A 17,302-nucleotide genomic window follows, 5' to 3' on the forward strand; every position below is an offset into this window, starting at 1 on the left:
AGCATAAGAAAAGTTATTTTTAGTACATTGACAATAAATAAGGATTGGGAGAAGATCAGGAATAATAATATCCTAAATAACTTTAAACCAGAATAAGTTTCATTACTTTCTACCTATAATCAACTAAAGGCTGGGAGGAAACATGAAGAAGTCCAAGGAAGACTGGCTGATCAGAGAGGGAAATGTGATGGGGCAACACGATTGTGGAAGATGTATGTTCTGAAAGGGATTCACTTGGGCAAGTTGGTATCACTTAACTTTGTGTTATTGGCATGCTTATTGATATTATTTTATTTGTAGGGGGAAGGATAAATTAGGAGTTTGGGATTAACATATACACACTACTATATATAAAACAGATAACCAACAAATACCTACTGTGAAGCACAGAGAACTATACTCAATATTTTATCCTAACCTATAAGGGAAATTAATCTGAAAAAATAGATATATATGTATAACTGAATCACTTTGCTGTGTATCTAACACAACACTGTAAATCTACTTCAATTAAAAATTATAAATTTATGTGTTCATATTAAAAAAAAGAAATTATTTTATTTGCTTGTTTGTATGCAGATCAACTCCACTTGAATACAAGTCCCCTGATAATAAGGGCCTTATCTATCTAATTTATCTCTGGATCCTCCAAATCCTGGGACAATCCCAGAAATTTAGTAGAGACTCAATAAATAGTTGTTGAATGAATGAACAGATTTCAAAAGTATTCAATATAAGTAAAGAAATTGGACCCAATGGCTGCCTTAGTGCTTCTCCAGACCCATCAGTCTCACAAGTCTAGGAAAAGAGACCCACTGATCATGGACAAAGGCTCAGCATCAGTCCCAGAGTGTGGGTTACAAGGGCAGTGATCCAGGGGCGTGGCACATTAAGGAATGCTCAGTTGGGGAGTTTGCTCTAAATTTCTGACATAGTCCATGGGAATACACAGCTACCCTTGGCTCTCAGCTGATTCTCCCAGCACTGCATGTGTGAGAGAGAGAGTTTTTGGATGTGGCAGAGTTCAGAAGAATGTTACTAAGTTGGACATGTTCTGCCTTAGAAACCAATGCCAAGAAGATGTTGGATCTAACCTAACAATGACTGTCAACTTGGAAGAGACTTTCTGAGGAAAGGCTGATATTTGTTCTTCATGTGATTGTATGTCTAAGAGTATGGAGGGAAACTAAGCAAAGAAGAGAGAAGCTGTCCTGCTTTGAGAGGTTGTGAATATAACTATAAATTCATATGTAGAATTGTATTGCATTCAAAGTTTGCACAGAAGTAGGGTCCCTTTATCTCTCTTTTTTTTAACTTATTATCTACCAATTTTAAATATAATAATTTAGACTTTTGCATGTGTATCATTCAGTCAATCATTAATTTATTCATTCCTCAAATACATATTTATAGAGAAACTACTATATGCTGGACTTACAAACGTAAGATAAACATTGTCCTTGTCCAAAGAAAACTTAAATTTTAGTCGGGACTACAGACAAATTCATAAGCAATCATCATACAATGTTATTATTAAAAATAAAGTACAGAATGTTATTTAAGCATATGATAAGGAGTCCTTATCCCAAACTGAGGGCATTTGGAAATCCATTCTGAAAGCAATGTAGCATAATGGTTTAAAAAGTGAACTATGGTGACAGGCTACCTAAGTTCTATCCCAAGGCCTTCACCCACTAGTTTGGTGACCTCGGGCAAGTTACTTTATCTCTCTGAATTATCTTTCCTTGTCTGTAAGATGTGGACAATAATAGAAACGTATTTCAATAATTGTTGTGAGAAATTAATGAGTTGATAAACTGAGTATGCTTAGAACAGTTCTTGGCATAGTTAGCTATCATCCTAATAATGATTATTATTGTCATGATTGTCATGAGTGACATCTAAGCTGATTCTCAAAAGATGAAAATAAATGACCCACATAAGGCAAGGAGGAGTGATCCAGGAAGAGAAGAAAGGGAAACAAATGTGCAAAAGTCCAAAGGAGGAATGGAAATAAACAAAGCCCACCCAAATGTGAGCAGCTTATTTATTCCAAGCTTGCTGTAGCAAGGAGTCAGCCATTATCACTTGCATTTGGCAGATAATTAAAGGCTATCAGGGAAGCAGGAAAGCTTTATTATTTAAAAAAAATGGGGGGAGGATTCAGGTACTTTTGATTGAAGGTTGTGGCACAGGGAGGCTGGAGGTAGGCTAACTAGAACAAGGGCATCCCAGGCAATTGGTTTGGGAAGCATATTTGGCTTTTTCTGGTTGGTTCTAAGTTCAAAGTAGGGGACAGAGGAGCAAAAAATAGAGAAGCTGACAGTTGTTGACCACATTCTGACTATTCTAGGCCAACTGCTGCAGTGGGTGTCGTTTGGCTTCCTGAGCTTCTCTTGTGGATCAGAGTTTTATTGTCATGTATGGCCTGGCCATTGTTTGTTTGTGTATTCATTCTCTTCTGGGAACTGCAAGTTCACCATAAGGAGAGTGTATAGCTCAGCAGAAGAGCAATAAGAATAGTGAGAGGTAAGCAGGGTAAGCAGAAGCCAAATTATGCAAGGTCATGTGTTGTCTGCCTATCTGTCTGTAAGAGTGGGTAATTTTTAACAACAGTTCACTTATTTTGCAAGCATGAACATAATGTGAATCATGCATAACAACTCCATACTTGGAAGCCCCTTTTGTATGCCCTAACTCTCTGGGTGGACATAATAAGCTACCACCGCCACCCCAGCCCCACAAGATGTCCATGCAGTAACCCATAGAATATGTGAATATGTTACTTTACTTTTTATGTTACTGCAAAGGGACTTTGCAGATGTAATTCAGGTTAAGGATCTTGAGATGGGAAGATTTCTCTAGATTGTTCAAGTGGGCCCAATCTAGCTGCATGCATCCTTAGAAGTGAAAGAGGATGGCAGAAGAGTGGATCGAAGAGATGCAGCAACAGAAGAAGAGGCACAAGAGATGGCAGCATGAGAGGGACTCAACCTACTATTGTTGGCTTTGAAGATGGAAGAAGGGAGCTACCAGCCAAGAATGCAGGTAGCCTCTAGAAGCTGAAAATGATCCTCAGCTCACAGTCATCAAAGAAATGGAGACTTCAGTCCTACAACCACAAGAAACTGAATTCTACCAACAAACTAAATGAGCCAAGAAGCAGACTCTCCCTTAGATCTTTGAAAAAGAACTGCAGCCCTGTAAGTACTGTGGTTTCATCCAGGAGAGACCTGTGTCAGACTTCTGACCTACATAACTCTAAGGTGATAAGTTTGTATTGTTTTAAGCAAGTAAGCTTGTAATAATTTGTTGCAGCAGCCAAGGAAAACTAGTATACCCAACAAAGTTTATAAAGCTTTTCTTTCCTCTCTCACTAAAAGAGCACTCTGCCATCCATCTCTGGGCCTCTGTAAGCCCACATTTCCTCACTTGTAAAATGGAATATCCAAAGATTTGTAAGATGGGATCATCTTGGTACTGGACTGTGTTAAGGTTTTTATAGCCAACACCTTCCATTGGCTTTGAATATAAAAATAATATCAGCTTTAATGTTTTGCATTCATACTATATGTACATAACATCACACATTTTGTTTAATCCCTGCACTAAGCATAAGAGGTGGGCATTTTTAGTCTCAATAAACACATGAAAAAACTGAGATTCAGAGAGTGAGTACCGGACATAAAGTGACAATGTTGTCAGATGGCACAGCCAACATTTGAAGCCAGTCTGTCTCACTACAAAGACTGAGAGCTGTCCCCACTACAACATTCCCCTTCTCACACAAATGTTTCAGATCCAGAAACATGGTGATACTGTTTCCCTAGCCTTAACAATCACCACTTTGGAGCTGATTCATAATATCAGGGTTTTTTGTTTTTAATTTCTGGAATAATCAATGATTTATAAGCATCATTAGATACAGCACTATCATTAATGATGGCAATCAATGTAATTCAAACAACATGATGATCTGCAATTGAAGTTAAAAGTTTTTAAGTAAAACTTTTTTTTACTCGTCAACATGGCAGAGCAACAAAGCATTGCATAGTTAATATTTATCATCCCAGAACTGAGCACTTTACTTCTGGTTTGTGCAGTTTATTCGGTGTTGTAATGAAACTTTCCCATGAGGCAGTGGAGTGAGGCTTTTAAGAGCAGAGCTCTGGAGTCAGACAATTCAGTCAAGGGACTGTGGACAAATCACGTGGCCTCTCTACACCCACGTTTCCTCATCTGTAAAAGAGGAATATTAATAGTGCCACCTCAGGAGTGTTTAAGCTTTGAATGAGAACAATAGGGAGTTCTTTAGCTTTATCAGACTCATAAAATTCAGGGTAACTAATTCTATGCATAAACATGTATTTTTAAATGATCATCTGTTACTAATCTAGGGAGCATGAAACCCTGAGAGGTCATTTGGACCCTGTTCTACATCTGGATATTTAGGGCAGGGTTATTTTCAGTATTAAAATCTCCACAGCCTTCTTTCATAGTTACTATCATCATCTCTGTTTTAATTAAACCCACTTCTTATTTGATCTTTGAAAATATGAAGCATATTTAAGTTAAAGGTCTTTTGGAAATAGGGAAAAGAAGCCCACTCACATTAACTCAAATGTAAAGGTGACATTAGAGGTAGAAGGCTGGTTAGTATGTGATGCAGTGGGCATTATTTGAAATGAGTGATGTCAGATACCCAATGACAGGAAAAAATCACACTGGAACTTAAAGGAATTAAAGCTGGGAGCTGAGAAAATCTTGCGTCTCAGGAAAGACTGATGTCTCCCATCACAACTTCTCTCAACACATCTACTCCATTCCTCTCCTGCTCAAAGAACCAGCTTCCTTTGTGCATCCAATTTGCTATGGTCTCAAAATGGCCATCCCATCTGCCAATGCCACCTCATAAACCTAGTGCCTACCACCCACCGACTCAGCCTCTCAGCTCCTCAATTCCAAACATCCCTGAAAGAGGAAGGCAGTTGAGCAGGATTATCTTTTTTAATGAAGTTAAACAAATTATATGTCACAGGAAAATAAGTCTTTCCCTCATCCAGTCAGCTGCGGCCAAGAGTGGAGCAGGATTATGTAGAACAAAGAAATGGGGAAATTTGCTTAGAAGGGGATGTGGCTGAAACTTGCAAAGGTGATGTCTCAGTCCATAAAATACCTACACTGGAATTCTCCTAGTCAAACTGTAAATGTCTTAACATAGAATTAATTTTGACCAAGTGCCCACCATATGTCAAATATATAACTCTCTAGGTTCACTCCTCGCTAGACCCACACCACCAATTTCTTTCACTGACCTATCTTCTCTTGACATACTGACTGTGTTAGTTTCCTATTGCTGCTGTAATAAATTACCACAAACGTAATGGCCTAAACCAACACCGAGTTATTATCTTACAGTTCTGGGCATCAGATGTCCAAAATGGTTCTCACTGAGCTAAAATCAAGATGTCAGCAGAGCTGTATTCCTCCTGAAGGCTCTCAAGGAGAATCCATTTCCTTGCCTTTTCCAGCTTCTAGAGGCTCGTGGCCCCTTCTTCCATCATCAAAGCCAGCACTGAAACACCTTGTCTCCTGTCTGACCTCTGCTTCGGTCCTTCTATCTTTTCTCTCTGGCTCTGATCCTCTTTCTTCCCTTTTTTAAGGATCTGTGTGATTACCATCCAGATAATCCAGGATAATCTTCCCATCTAAAGATCCTTAACTTAATCACATCTGTAAAGTCCCTTTTACCATGTAAGATAATATATTCACAGTTTCTGAGAATTAAGACATGGACACTTTGAGGGGCCATTATTCAGCCTACCTCACTGCCCAACTTAGAGTAGGAGATTAATAAATGTTTCTTTAGTTATTTACTTAACTACCATTCCTGCTAACTGTGCTCATATTTTAAATCTTAAAGTGCAAAAGAAATTCTGCATAACCATTCCTTTTCCTTTTTATTTCCAATACTTGGGCCTTTTGCTAATCACCTGAAACTTACATTTGCGGCAGATATGAAAATGCACTTGAACAGTTGAGAAATACAGAAAAATGTAATTTCAGTTGCCAGCTCAATCTCTTCTTGTTAAACCTCAAAAACTTGACATTTGAAAGAGAAGGACTGTGTAACAGTGACATTTTGTAAAATATTCTTCCAGCTTGGGAACACAGGATTTTACTTACAAGTTTCTAAATGTCCACTCATCAAGCTTTAAAATAGGGAGTCAAATACAAAAACAGGAGTTTCTTGGAAAAGATAGTGACAAGGGTTCTCTAATTCTTTACATGCTCTTTGAGAAAATGTTTAAACAGAGAAAACAAACGATGGCCTTTCTGATCTAAAACAGTTCCAATTGCTTCAACAGATCACTGCACAAGAGTGAGCAACCACTTATTGAAATTCTGCCTACTGGAAGCACTTCCATTGCCCTTTTGTTCATAGAAAAGTCTGTAATGTTAATCAGCTATGGTTTTACAAAAGCTGGTGCTAAACATGAAAAGCTTAGTGCTGGGAGCACGTGATCCCCACGTGAGAATTGCACAAGTGAATCCTTCACGTTGTCCAGGTGGCCCCAGTGACTCCAGCCACCACCACCACGACCCTCTAGCTTTTCTGCTGCCCTGCTCTTGCATTCCTGATCTACAGTGAGCTCCATGAACTCCTGTGTATCTTAAGTTGGTGTTAAATAACCGGATATGTTGACATATTGGTACAGGTCCACAATCCTTTATATGAAAATCTTGGTAGCCATGTGTTCAGAATTTGAGGATTTTTAGAAAAGAAACAGAGTCCATATTATGTATTAAGTTTAACACCCCCAGTGGGTGTGGATCAGTATCCCTTAATATTTCTGCAGTAAAATAGATAAATAATCTCACCAAGCAAAATGAACTGAGATGATAAAAAACTTTCCCATCAACTCAGGTCAGCTTTTGCTGCTAAATCTGTTTTAGAAAGCTTACTAACTTACTAAACCTAAACTTACTAAAAAGGATTCAATATTCAGAAGCTTTTGGATTTTAGGACTTCACATAAGGGATTATGGACCTATATTACACGTTGGTGGGGTTTTCTTTTTTAATTTTTATGTTGTTTACCATCCAAATGGAAGCTCAGTTAAAAACTCCAAACTGCTAGAATCATAGGCTAGAACAGTGGAAAGAGTTTTAGTAATTCAGTGCTTCCACCTCATGTTACCAACAGGGAAATTGTAGCACAAAGAATACAAGTGGTTTGGTGAGGTTGTAAATGTCTCTGGATCCTACTTTTTGACATCAGACAGACCTAGGTTGAACTCAGCTCTAAATAAATTTGTCATCTTGGCAAATTTATGGCCAGCCTTACACCCCAGATTACCATGATTCCCTCTGTTGAGGGAGGGCCCTCTTTCACAGGGCTGTTCAGAGCATTAAATTTGCAAACGCAAGTGCAGTGCTTGGCATGGTGAGTTGCACATACTACATGCTCACTAAAAGGCAACCATTACTGCCCTTAGAGTGATCTGTATGGTTATTATTGACCTAATTCAATTAAATTCAATTAAGTGTTTACTGAATTCATCCCTGCAAGACACTGTTCTAGGTCACAGGGGTGAACAAGGCAGAATCATCTCCTTTTTATCCTGTAAAAAATTCCAGGGATTCTCTTATCTTCATTATGAGTATGTAGATAGAGTCCCTGACACACAGTAGACACTTAATATATGTTTGTTGGGTTGAATTAAACCCAAAGTGCTCACAGTCTAGCAGGGGATTTAATAATGCCAAGAGTGAAGAATGTAAGAAAGACCCTAAGAGTTTTTCAAAGTGCTATGGGAATTTTTTTTTAAGATTTCTTTTGTCTTGGAATAGGGAAAGACTCTAAAGAAGAGGAAACATTTGTGCTAGCCCTTATCAGTAGAATAAACATTCAGCGGGTATAGTTGGGAGTTTTTGTAAAAGGCCAATCCAGGCAGGAGGAAGAGCTTAAGAAAATTTCTACAAAGGTGGAAAATCGCATAGCATGTTTAGTAAGTAATGGGTTATGTGCTTAGGGCCTTGCATGGAGGAATTGCATGGACCACGTGCATGGGTGATTCAGCCTAGAATGCTTCAGAGGTGAGTTAAGACTAAGTCAAAAACTGGAATGATATATGAAGGAGTTTAAATGACAAAAAAGAATGTTTTATCTTGCTTTGCTTTAGCAGGAGATGATGCAAGCCACCATGACTTGGGCCAAGCTTTCAGAAAATTGCTGTGGTGGCATTTTGTATGAAGGGTTAAAGGAAAAAGAAAGAGAGTGAAAGTAGGTATAACTGTCAAGGGTATATCAAAAATATCTAAACAAGGGCATGGACAGAGAAGAAGGCTAGAAGGGGAGAAGTTAAAAAGGCATAAGAAGAATGGATCATATTTGGCAACCAATTAGATGTAAGAAGCAAAGAAACGAGAAGATTCAGAGATTACTCTTAGTTTTTAATCCTTGAGGGTTATGATGGGGCCAGAGAAAAGAGAGGGTACAGATGATGGATTAGAATGGTGGGAAATTATGAGTTAACTTTTAAACTGAATAACAAATTACCCACTGCTCAAAGTCAAAAAATAAAACTGGCAGGTGATGCCAAGAAAGTAGACCTTCAACCAAGAGTGGTTAAAAAAAGAGGCTAATGTCTTTAGAATCAAGTCATGAACCTGTTAATCTTGCATTGTCCTTATCTGGGGGAGGCTACTTTAAGGCCATGTGCTACGGGTGAGTGCATAAATTGTGGTTCCATTTCACAATGCAGAGATTTCCCCACCTTACAGTGCAAGTGCACAAGTCCACCTAGGAACTGTTATCACAGGTTGTTCTTACTACGTAGGAAATCAGATAACTTACTCAAAAAGAACCCCTCAATATCTATGTCGGCCCTTTGGGCTGGAAGTGCAGCAAGGCAAGCAGGTGACCACGCACAACCTTGCAGTTGTGAGATGCTGAAAGTACATGCCTCTCAAATTTTCCACGTTAGTTCCCTCCTTGCCTCACCTAGTCCCAACCCTGGGAGTAATGTGAAATCTTTTCCAGAACAAAGGAGCCATAACGGTTCTTTATTAAGAAGTCTTTAAATTGTGATGCAGGGGTTACAAAGCTTTTCCTATAAAAGACCACACAGTAAACATTTCAGGCTTTGCACGCTGTACGGTCTTTGCCCCAACTATTCAATTCTACCATTACATTGGGAAAGCAACCAACTATACGTAATGAATGGGCATGGTTGTATTGCAATAAAACTTTATTTTTTAAAAATAGGAATCAGGCCAAGTTTGGCCTCAGGTCATAGTCTGCCAACCCTGTTGTGTGGAAGGAGCTAGCCAGACCTTAGGCTTAAATTCCAGATCCACCAAAAAATACAAATTTACAAAATATCTGGATTTGAACATGCACCTCTGTGAAATGTGATACTTATATCTTCCTCATTGATTTGTGGGGTTTAGAGAAAATGTATGTAAAATGCCTTATAAATAATAGGCTTTCAAATAGGACAGTAGTCTTTTTCATTACAAGGCATAATATGAATAATAACTAACACTTACTGAATGCTTTTACGCTATACCAGCTACTACTGTGTAAAGCACTTTAAAAGATTATTTCATTTAATCTTCCAACAACGCTCTGAAGTAGGAGCTATTACAGTGTCCCTTTCTATTCACGGGGAAACTGAGGCACCAAGCCATGCTCAGGGGATGCTTACATAGATAGTGTGACGTCGCTGGCACTTAATCCCAAGTAAACAGATTCCAGGGGCTCTGGTGCTAACCTCTGTGCTAGTTAATTAGCTCCACTAATTCAGCTTCAATTGAAATGCTCAGAACCTTCTCAAGTTCCGCAGGGCTCTTCATGACTCATCACAGCATAACACAATTGAAAATCGTTTATACACAACTCTTGGAAATTCACCTTCAGGTCAACAGTCAAATAACCTCTTGCATAAATAAAACACTTATTCCAACCCCCTTCCTGCCCATCTATTTCCACCCCTCCCAACAAAGATCCCCAGTTGAGGGAAGCCAGAATAGTCCTGAGAAAGCTAATGCAAACCCATTTCAAAAAATTTATCCTATAATCACTCTAAAAACTTGCAATTTCAAAGCTACACTGCAGAATAGCATCCTGGATTAATTATGCCAGGCTGCAGCAATAACCTTGAATTAAAGCTGCAACCTTCTATTTTTAAGAAACACTTGCCTTTCTGGTTGATGAAACCTGTCGTCCCATCAGGTAACAGACGTGACCAGGAAAGAGAGAAGCGGTAATGAGTCAATCCAAGCTGTTTGATACATTTCAAATCTTCCTCCCACAGAGTGTAGCTGCCACAAGCTACATCGCCAGTCTGGTTCTTGAAAACTCTGTCTCTTCCCTGATGGGTGAATGTGTCCCAGACACAAGGGCCTTTTCCATCTGTATCCCAGCCTCCTGAGAAAAAGAAGAAAATGAAACAGTTACACTCTTGACATCAAGAGGCATATGTGGAATGTAAATATTTGTCACCCAAAGAACATCCCTCATTAACTCAATGTGTCATATTGATAACTTTAAAATATGCCTTTAAAATAACATGCATGAGTGGGTTATGTGTTCAGCTGTCCTTGATCCCTGAAGCTGACTGGTGGCAAATGAAAAATTGTTGCATAATGCCGTGGCATAGCAGGCTTTCACGGTTCATTATCTGAAGATCTCCCAGCTGGTAGACAGAGGCAGGGCTCAGCTCATGAGTGTCTGAATTGAAAACATCTACTCCTTGTGAACATTTCTCCTGGCCATGACTGATATGCCTTGTCCTTGTTGTGCACAAAGCAGTCTTGGGACATTATCTTTGACCCTTGACACCTGAACCCTATCCTCCTGTCATCTGACCATGGAGCCTGAGATGGTCTAGTCAACTATTGTGGAGAGGAGATTAGTTTTTGCCATGGTTGGGATGATATTGGTATCCTACATTCATTCCTTCATACCTCCCTTAATTCAGCAAATGCAATGTGTCAGGCTCTATGCTAAGCACGGTGGCTATCATGGTGAACTCTGCTGTGCCTCAGATCCTTGGAGAACTTACACGCGATTATAAAACAGCCAACGTAAGGACCGTTTCATGAGAGCCAGGGAGGGGCGTTTATCCAGATGTGGGCAGGAGTCCGAAGCCTCTTAGAGAAATGGCTTCTAGACTGAAATCTAAAGGAAATGTTGACTCACCAAGGTGAATTTCTCAGAGGTGGGAGTGGGGGGGACATTTTTAAAAAGAGGAGCCAGGGTCAGAATAAGCCCAGAGGTAAGAGAGAGTGCCACACATTAAAGGGACAGAAGGTAAAAAATTACATTAGATTTGAAATCCCTGTTCACATAGAAATTTTGTTTAAAATGGTAGTCAGAATCCATTTTATGGTATAAAGGAGTAATGTTAAAAATCTCATGACTCCCTAATTCTACTTCTAAGGGCATACGTTAGAGGAACGCTCATGTATTTTCACAAAGAGATTATATGAGATTATTAAGGCAGAGTTTTCTGTAATAACAAAATCCTGGAAACAACCTATTTCCTATCAACAATAGAACGGATCATTAATTTTGGGTATATCCATAGAGAGGAAACACTAATCAGCTGTTGAAGTGAATGAATCAGAGCATACATACCCCTCTGCTCTGGTCTGAATGTTTGTGTCCCCTCAAATCCAGAGGCTGAAATCCTAACACCTAATGTGATGGTATTAGGAAGTGCGGCCTTTGGGAGGTGCTTAAGTCATGAGAGTGGAGCCCTCCTGAATGAGACTAGTGCTCCTAAAAGGAGACCCCAACAGGTTCCCTAGCTCCTTCTGCCCCATGAGGATACAAGAAGTCTGTAATGTGGAAGAGGGCCCTCACCTGGCCATGCTGGCGCCCTAATCCCCAATATCCAGCATCCAGAACTGTGAAGAATAAATGTTTGTTGCTTATAAACCCCCTAGTCTATGGTATTTTGTTAGACCCATCCAAATGGACTAAGACATCCTAGAAACTATAATATTAAACAACAACGAAAAATCAAGATTCAAAAGAATGTATACAGGAATGAATACATGGAGCACAGGAGATTTTTAAGGAAGTGAAACTACTAAAACTGTATACGGATTTTCCACTGTGCTGTGGGTCTGCTCCCCTAACCCTGACTTGTTCATGGGTGGACTGTATGATACTGTAATAGTGGATACATGACATCATACATCATACATCATACATACAAAACCCATAAACTATGAACTTTATTTAATAATAATGTATCAATATTCGCCCATCATTTGTAACCAACGTCCCACGCTAATGCTAGATGTTAACAGTAGGGGAAATTGGAGGAATGTGATATATGAGAACTCTGTACTTTCTGCTCAATTTTTCTATAAATCTAAAATTGCTCTAAAATATAAAGGTTATTAATTTTAAAAAGAGTATATACAGTACTTTTATCATGTTTTATGCAAAATATGTAAAACAAAACATGGATGTTCTGAACATATACATATGAGGTAAACATATAACAGCATGCCTGGGGATGATCAATTCAGGCTGGTGGTTGCCTTTGGGTAGAAAATGGAGGGAAAGAGAAACAAGGAGGAGCCTGAGGGCCCTTTGCATCTCTCTTTTTTTTTAATTTATTTATTGTTTTTGCGGTACGCGGGCCTCTCACTGTTGTGGCCTCTCCCATTGCAGAGCACAGGCTCCAGATGCGCAGGCTCAGCGGCCATGGCTCACAGACCCAGCCGCTCCGCGGCATGTGGGATCTTCCCGGACCAGGGCATGAACCCGTGTCCCCTGCATCGGCAGGCGGAATCTCAACCACTGCACCACCAGGGAAGCCCATCCCTTTGCATCTCTTATGTTTCACTCCTTAAGCTGGCTAACAGGTATATGAGAGGCTGTTGATTACATTATCCACAATCCTTTTTATACACCTAAAATAGTTCGTAATGACTTTCATGTAAGAAAGGAAGTCACAGCTAGAGTAAATAGACTTAAGCAATTATAGAAAAGTTTTTTAGATCCTCATTTAGCATTTACTTACTCATATTTTTTGCACGATTCTAATAGGATTAGATGTAGTCTCCAGACCAACAAAAAGACAACCTGGGCTATAACTTATGGGAGAGAACCATGAGGAGACAGGAGAGGCTGCTAAAAGAAGGAGCTCTGACAAAAGCAAAAATGACAGTTGATATCAAGGTAGGGTACTAAAGATCTATACAAAGAAATCATGAATATTAAAAATTGTACTCTGGGGGCTTACCTGGTGGCACAGTGGTTGAGAGTCCGCCTGCCGATGCAGGGGACACGGGTTCGTGCCCCGGTCCGGGAAGATCCCACATGCCGTGGAGCAGCTGGGCCCGTGAGCCATGGCCGCTGAGCCTGTGCGTCTGGAGCCTGTGCTCCACAATGGGAGAGGCCACAACAGTGAGAGACCCGTGTACCACAAAAAAAAAAAAAAAATTGTACTCTGGAGCCATGTCAAATAGAGGCAAAAAGTTTTATACATCCCAATGGCTCTCAAGTTACGTCTGTATATAGGGTTTAGAGGAAAGAAGAAAAAGAATACTGGTATTCAATCTTAGAATGAAATAGGTATGAATATTAAAATGCAATTTTGGTCAAGCATGGTGCTTATAGTTTGGGTTAATAGATTTACAATAAATGAAGAAGCTTAATCTCAGAGAGTTTGGGCATAGTGTATTGGTAAATATTAACAAGTGGCTATATGTTAAAAATGTATACACCTATATGTATATATGTTTATTATAAATTTTATTGATATAAAGGATGTGTAATACACCATCTCCAAGCAATAATATGCAATGCTCTTTACTGTAAATTCCTTATAGCCAATTGATTCTCATATAAGTCTTGTTTAGATTTTTGCCAAACTCTTGTATCGGGAGCCAAACTGCAACATACAATCTGACAAATGTGAGTAGTCCTCACATGACTGTTGACTGATATCTTTGCTTAAATTAACAAGCACAATGAAAGGAAAATAACAAAGATGTACCAGAATTTCACTTGTTCATTAGTGACATGAGCAGCTTCTTTGCTGAATTGGATAATAGTCTTCAAACAGTGGAAGAATATTTCCTTGAATGTTTTGTCCTACTCACAATGTAACAGTTACAGACATGACACAGTCATTTACTCTGTATTATTAATATTTTTTCTATAACTTTCTTAGGTCCAGACAACCAACAAAACAATACATCAAATATTGACTTGTAGCACTTGCCAATATCTGTGGTATAAATACTTACACATGACCAATTTCAAGCAACCAATGTGACAGCACTGAAGGCAGAGTTGCGAAAAGATGGGCAGTGGCACATCATTATATAGTATTTCTTCTACACAGATACAAGAAATCTAAACAGCTTCAAGGGCATAGCTAATAATAAACGTAGTAAAATATTGAGGAAGTAAGGATTTTGAGTATTTATTACCCCTTTTTAATATAAATCATTTACTTATAAGTTTATGTAATTGAATTTTTAATGCTGGCTGTGTTTAAGAATTAGCTCATAAAATTGCTGAAAACTTAACAGTAGGCACTGGTGAGCCAGTACAAGCTGGCTTTGCCACATCACTGATTGTGACTTGCCTAAGATCACGCTCTTAGTAAGAAGTAGAACCAAGATGTGTCTCCAGATCTGTCTGATGTTGAAGTCCAAATCCTTCCATTGGACCACACTGCTTTTAGTAATAATGACTGACTAATGAAGGAAGAGTCAACTGATGCCCGTGCTACTCAATTTATGAAGCCTAAGAAATGCATAACGTGACTTACACATTTTGGAAAACAGTCCATCTGAAGTGCTTAAAACAAGTTTTGACAATTTCAAGAGGTAAATGTCATTTAGCAGGAAAATGTACTTATGTAGAGTAGCTCATTCTAGATGTATACTAGATGAAGCATAGGTAAACAACATTGTTTCTATGAGAACTAGAATATGAATTGCAAATTAACCATTATAAGTGAAATTTTGATTTTAAAATATACAGTGGCCTTTAAAAAAATAAAAAATTTATATAGTGGCCAGTACTCATTAGTACTTGAATGTAAATTTTCCTGAATGAATGATATTAATAACTCATTTGCTCATTAGGGATCTTCTCAAGATGTAATTATGTCCACATATTAAAAGTTCATTGTTCTTTATGAGGAACAAGACTACCATTTCCAGGCAGACTACATATCCTGAGCTATCCTTCAAACAACAATTGCCGGATGGAATATGGGAAATGTATTGTTAAATGTGCCATCGATCTGGCAGGATGTTAGGGAACCCAAAATCAAAGTGAGAGGTAATTCAGAAGCCTAAGTGAGTAGCGATACAGGCTTTTGTCCTGAGAGCATCTGAGTAGCCCAGATGATGTAAGCTTGCATTTTAATGGCCTGTGGGACAAGGGAGAAAAGAGACAAAGTCTAAAGCTCACCAAAATGGGAAGCCTGTGGTAAGATGCTCACATAAGTATGATGATGCAAGGTCTTCACATACAGTGCCAGAATAAACAACAAGCTCTGCCTAAGAGACAACAAAGCAGCTAGCCTGTGGGAGAGAAATTACTCCTCAATATTTGTAACCACAACTCAGCTCTCAAACCATTAATTAAGTGTGAGAATGGAAAAAGATTTTAGCAGACATACGAGCTCTCACAGGACACTGGAAAAATTTTTCCTCTCATTGGATATTACTGGAGGATAAATTTCTCCAAAACAATGATGTAAAACAAGAAAGAGAAAGATCCAGGATCCAGGAAATGAAGAATCTTGCAGAAGAAATCTGTGGAATGATGTAGCTGTGCAGCAAACCCAAGGAGTAACCAGTCCATGGGAAACCAGCCTATTTCCCATAGGCTATGGGAAATATTTCTTCAAGAATATTATACTACTAGAATATTCAGTTTGATTTTTTCAAATTTTAAAAAATTTACTAGAGAATTGTCAACATGCACAATAGTACAGTGAAGCGCCATGTACCCCTGGTTCAGCTTCAGCAGTTTCCAACTTTTGCCAACCTTGTTTCATCTTTATCCCACCCACTCTTCTTCATTTAATCTACACACATTTCAGTATACCCTCTAGCTGACAAGAATATTTCTAATTGGGGTAAAATACACATCACATAAAGCTTACCACCTCAACCATGTTTAAGGGTACAGTTATGTGGCATTAAGTGCATTCACATTGTTGGGCGATCATCACCATCCATCTCCGGAACTCTTTTCATTGTGCAAAACTGAAACTTTGTAACAACTTAGCAATTATTCCCATTCTAATTGTGCATGGGGGTGGTGAAAGTGGGAAGGGAGAAGGAGAAAAAGTGGACAGATGGGTAAATCTTCATCTTTCACAGGGAGAAGTCAATAGATTATGCCTACAACAGGAAAAAAACTCAAAAACTAGTAATATAAGCATGATATTTAAGATGTAGAAGTCAATGCCAAAAGGATTAACCAAAAGAATTAAAAGGGATTTCTTCTAGAGAGAGGAACATGGAAGAGAACAAGGGATTAATGGTTTCTGAAACAGTCTTGTTATGACTCTTTAAATTATTTTGCTATATTAACTTTAGTTAGCATGAAGATGAATTTAAGAAATTATATTAAACATTAGAAAAGATGGCATAAAAATAGACATTATTAAATATGTGGATAATCTAAACAAGCTATTAAAGTATAAAACAATAATAAAATGTCTGTTTGTGAGAATTAAAAAGAATAACTAGATAGAACTAAAATGCTGGGCCCATAAAAAAGAATATATATATATAGATATATAGATATATATAGATATAGATCTAGATATATGAGCACCAAGGTAAGAAATCAGAGTTAAAGTGTTCTCAGATTCATATACTGTCTAGAAGGGGACTAAAGATATTGATTAACATTTTACTTTGTTATATTTTATATTCAGGTTAAAATTTCTAGGGTAAGCACTTAAAGAAAAAAAATGTAATTTCTTTTTAAAGACAAGTCCAACACATATATATCAAGTCTGTGCCAGGCTCTGTTCTAAGCATTTTATATATATTGATGCTTCGCAACAATATTATGAGTAACTGCAATTATTATCCCCATTTTTGGGTAAGGAAACTGAGAAATGAAGAGGTTAAATTAATTTGCCTAGATCAGTTTGTACTAAAGCTGAGATTCTAACTCAGACAGTTGAATTCCAGAGCCCATGCTCTTAAACATTATGCTAAATGAGGAAAACTAAATACATTTAAAAGAGGGCAGGAAAATAATAAAAAGTAAACTAAGAAATAAGAAAAA

The 17,302-nt window shown here is 38.3% G+C and overlaps 1 pseudogene across 1 annotated transcript in view; it reads right to left on the minus strand.

Moving 5' to 3' along the window:
• The window catches only part of LOC308607063 (cytosolic beta-glucosidase-like), a 150,768-nt pseudogene that overhangs the window by 88,045 nt on the left and 45,421 nt on the right, over positions 1–17,302 (minus strand). Inside the window, exon 2 of the transcript in view lies at positions 10,208–10,435. The product of the transcript in view is annotated as a cytosolic beta-glucosidase-like (transcript). The remainder of the gene's footprint in view (positions 1–10,207; positions 10,436–17,302) is intronic.

Source organism: Mesoplodon bidens, assembly GCF_964165515.1.
Source record: "Mesoplodon bidens genome assembly, chromosome: 1".
Lineage (NCBI taxonomy): Eukaryota > Metazoa > Chordata > Mammalia > Artiodactyla > Ziphiidae > Mesoplodon > Mesoplodon bidens.